Raw genomic sequence first — 4840 nt, forward strand, 5'->3', positions numbered from 1 at the left:
GTGTGTGTGTGTATGGGGGTTGGGGGGTTGTATACACAAGTGCAGTGCCCATGGAAACCAGAAGAGAGCATCAGATCCCTTGGAGATGGGGTTCCAGACAGTCATGAGCTGCAGATTGTGGGTGCTGGGAGCTGAACTCAGGTTCTTTAGGAGAGTAGCAAATGCTATTAACCATTGCACCATCTCTCCAGATCCCAATACACAGCTTTAAGGAAAAGTTGGATGCAATTTTTTGTTGTTGTTGTTTTAGAAATTTTTATTTCATTGTGTGTCACAGAGTGAGGGGCAGGGAGATATTGGTGTCAGAAAACAACGTTTGGAAGTTAATTCTTTCCTTCTGACATATGGCTTCTAGGGATCAAAACAGGTTTGCTAGACATTTTGGTAAGAGCTTTTATGTGCTGAGTTACTGTGCCAGCCCCAGATGCAAAAATCTTTGAAGACAACTTCTCAAAGATATCTGTGTCTGTGGTTTCTCAGAGTAACCATTTAATAACACTTTGGCAGAGATGTGTGTTCTGGGGTGACATAGCCTGCTCACTTATTTCCATCCCAAGAGGTGGCATATTGGAAGAAGGAAGTAGAGACAAGACAAGACCTAGGCAGTGGGATGTATGCTGGGAGGGGACAGGGCTCAGGAGAGGGTCTGATGTCACACGGGTGGAAGATAGATCTCTTTGGAAGATGGAAGAAGGTCACAAGGGAGAGATGCGAGCACACCTGCCACCCACAGGAGAATCCCCAGAGGTTCTCAAGGCTCCCTCCCTGAGGAATCCAGTGCTAAAGCTATTGTTTGGATTTAATGTTATGCTTTGTTTCATTTTGTTTGTTTTGCTAAGTCCAAAATAGAGTCTGGCAGCTTGCAAGGAAAAAGGATTTTCCTAGATTTAGAAGCTGCTGGGACCAAGAAATCATATAAAATACCTTGTTCCTTCCTGGCCCCAACGGCAAAGCACTGGGGCTTGGGATATGGGGGGCGGGAGCGGGGGTGCCTTGTGGAAATGCTCCTTAAACAATTACTTTTTTAATTATATGTACCCATGGTATAGAAATTATTTCTTTGAAATGTAGGCAGACACAGGAAACCTGGATCGGCCATATTTGGCTTGAACTTTAAGCTTCTAGCAGACTACCTTTGTTTTTATTTCCTCTAAAGATAGGTGAAAATTGTATCTATTAAGATATCAGAATTATCCAGTGAGCATTTAAAAACAAAATCCAGGTGAGGGGTGTTCTATTGTGCTTTGGTGGTACCTGGGATGGAACCAAGGGCCTCACCTCTGCTAAGAAGGTCAAATCCTCAACGCTAATATCTTCTTTAAAAGCCAAAGTTTATACGCGCAATTGCGTGGACCTGTAGTATCTGTTGTTATGGAGGTTCAGTGGAAGAAGCTGGGACTGTGGTCCAGCAGTTCAACTCCAGCCTGGGCAACATTGCATGACTGGTTTGTGGGGAATTACTGAACGACTGTAAGACATACATGGTGGTGCCATCTACCAATCCATGGTACAGTCTGCCCGCTAGACACATGTAGTCATTCCCAGGCTGTGCATCTATTTGCATTAATTAATATACATAAGGACTCGGTTTGCTTCAAAGGTAAGAATAGAGTTTTATTTCTTGCCAGAGAGATTTGGAGACCATGAAGGGATTACTGATGAAGACACTGTTAACATTCTGTCTAAACTCCACCCCATAGGTACCTGGCAACAGCCAGGTAGACCTGACCCACTATAAAAGGGGCTGCTTGCCTCCTCCACCTTCTCTTATTCCTCTCTTGCTCTTCCCTTCTTGCTCCTGCTCTGTCTCCTCTTCCCTTCCCCATTCCCTTCCCACCTCTCTCTATGTGGTCATGGCAGGCCTCTACTCCTCTACGTCTCTACTCTCTCTCTCTCTGCCTTTATCTGCCTCTACTACCCTCTTAACTCGCCTCCCCATGCCCTGAATAAACTTTATTCTGTACTATACCATTTTGTAGCTGGTCCCTCAGGGGGAAAGGATGCCTTGGCATGGGCCTGCTGAGACACCCCCTCCCCCGTACCTCACCACACCTCCATAGAACATAACCTTCTCTTTCTCATTATCTTTTTACAAACACATCAGGCAGGGTGATGGACAGAGAATCTGAGGGTCAGGCACAGTCTCCAGTTCACAGACGACTGGAACTTAAGAGAAACTTCTATAATAAGGATGTGAAGAGACTTTTAAAAATCATGCCAGTGACACATTTGTTCGCAGGGTTTGCTGGGAGGCACTGACTTGTAACGGAGTGTGAGGTAATGCAGGTCACTAAAGTCCCATCAGGCTTTCCCTGAACGTGCAGAAGGACAGAAGGACTGGGTTCTCCAGCTTCCTTCATTCCTCTTCTACTCTTGGCAACCACAACAAACTTCTGAGCCTTGGGCCAAGCCGTGCAGCAAGGACTCAAGCTTCAAAAGTAACCAGGTGGCACCGGAGGTATGGCTCATTTACATAACAGTGTACCAGACCCTGGGTTCCATCCCCAGCAGCACTGGAAAAGGAAGAGGAAGAGGGATGGGAAGGAAGAATAAAAACAGAAAAGAAAGGGAGCCAAGCTCTTATGAGCTAAGACTCTACCTACTACCCATGTTGCTCACTTCATAGTTGAGAATCTGAGGCACAAAGTGGGTTAAGGAAGAAACACTGGCTACAACACAACCCAGACTTCACTCACAGCCCTTCTGAGGCTCACTGGACGGAAGCCTTAGGTCTTAGTCCAGAGCTGCTGGAGGGTTAACTGGATTGGTTTACTGCATTCCCTGGCAGATGGCTATAGAGGAATTTTAAATAAGACTATTAATAGAAGTTATGCATTAGGGAATGTCTAATGAATCAACTAATAGAGACATTGTCTGGTGATCATAACTTATACTGGCTATGGCTGATCTCTCTCCTCAATTGCTCCCTGCCCCACTGTGTGTGTGTATGTGTGCATGTGCGTGTACATGTCTGTGCGTGCATGTGTGTGTGTGTGTGTGTGTATGTGTGTGTGTGTGAATGCCAACAACGTTTGTTACGTTATGTTGGTAATATGTCTTTCCACAACATTGTTCGATAGTCAGTTTACTTGAAGATAAGCTTCTAGAGCCATATCATATCCCTGTCACCCCCAACACTCTGGAGTCCAGCCTGGGCTACATATTAAGACTCTGTCTCTAAACCTAAGGGGAAGATGGGGAAAATAATAAGAGATAATAAGCCCACTGAAGTATAAACTTCATTTAAAATTATAATGCAATCAGATTTTGTTTTGTCTGAGACAAGGTATCGTGCAACCCAGGATGGCCTGGGACTCAGTGTCTAGTGAAGGACCAACCCCTGACCCTCCTGCCTCTACCTCCCAAGTGCTGGAATGACAGGCATGTGCTGCCATGTCTGCTTCATAATCAGATTATGTTTATTCGTTTATTCTCTTTCTCTCTCTCTCTCTCTCTCTTTCTCTCTCTCTCTCTCTCTCCTCTCTCTGTGTGTGTATATGTGTGTGTGTGTGTGTGTGTGTATGTGTGTGTGTGTGTGCGAGAGAGACAAGACAGCTAGCAGAGATGGTTCATTCAGTCCTCCTACCACATGGGTCTCAGGAATTTGAACTCAGGTGAGCAGGCTAGACAGCCAGTGTCTTTTCACTGAGCTTTGCCTCCAGCCCATTGATTAGATGCTCAGCAGCACCTAATGGCACTCTGTCCTCTTGGAAAAGTGCTAACATCCCCAAAGCTCCCTGCCCACTCATCTCAACTTTGTTGTGCCAGGAATCATTGGTAATCTTGTTAAAATGTAGACTTTGATTCAGTCAGTCTGGAGCAAGGACCAGGGTTTCGCCTAACAGGATCCCATCCCAGGTGATGCTTGGCAGCTGCTCTGTGGCCTGCATTGTAACAAGGCTGCCTCCAGAGCAGAGGCAGACATTCTGCAGAGTCAGCGAGTTTCCAGCCATACACCTAACTACTCCTTTGACGCTATCCTTATCTATGCATGCAGCACTAAATAACCTACAGGATTCTTAAGTGGCCTGGAGACTTTGAGGTTTCCGCCATTCTAAACATCCTGAGAGATAGAATAAGAACTCCCTTCCACCTCGACACTCCTGTTAGCTAAGTCCTACCTTACAACCCCAGCCCATCCCTTAGAATCCGTTACCCACCAACCTATCATTTAGTTCTTCCTTTTCCTCCCTCCAGTGTAATCCAGTCCTAGCATAGGAAACAGCTGCAGCTGTCATGTGCCAGCCTGTGGTTTGCTCTTCTCAGTAGGCTTGTAAACGCCAATGTATGAAGTAGTTATTATTTTAACCTCCATGTTACTGACAAGGGATTGAGACTCAGCGGGTTAAATACATTGCCTGAAGCTATGTGATTAAGTAAAAAACCAAGAGGTGAATCCAGGCTGTCCTACTCCAAAGTTGAAGGTCTTGGCCTGCCCTGATGTAGGAAGTTGAGTTCTAGAATGACCTTTTTATCCTCTCTGGGATGACAAGGACTCTCCCATCTCCTCCTTAACCTAAATTACAGCTGCTCCTAACTCACTCTGGCTACTTTCCCATTTTCTTAGTCAGGACTAAAACTGCATTAAGTCTTAGATATCCACAGAGAATGCTTGGCTTTCACTTTCAGCATCTTCAGCACTTGAGGAGTTGGCCAAACTGGTCTCTGAGGTTCCCAGTCTCTCTTTCCCAAACCGACGGAACCCCATGTGACTGGCTGAACCCCGTGTGACTGCCTTGCCGCTGTCTACCATTCACTGTCTTCCTTTGCTCTTTAAAACCCTTGCCTTCTGCATCAAAAGCTATTTTCAGAGAAAGCTATGAAACTATTTATTAGTGTC

Source organism: Mastomys coucha, unplaced genomic scaffold (genome assembly GCF_008632895.1).
Source record: "Mastomys coucha isolate ucsf_1 unplaced genomic scaffold, UCSF_Mcou_1 pScaffold6, whole genome shotgun sequence".
In the NCBI taxonomy this organism is placed as follows: Eukaryota; Metazoa; Chordata; class Mammalia; order Rodentia; family Muridae; genus Mastomys; species Mastomys coucha.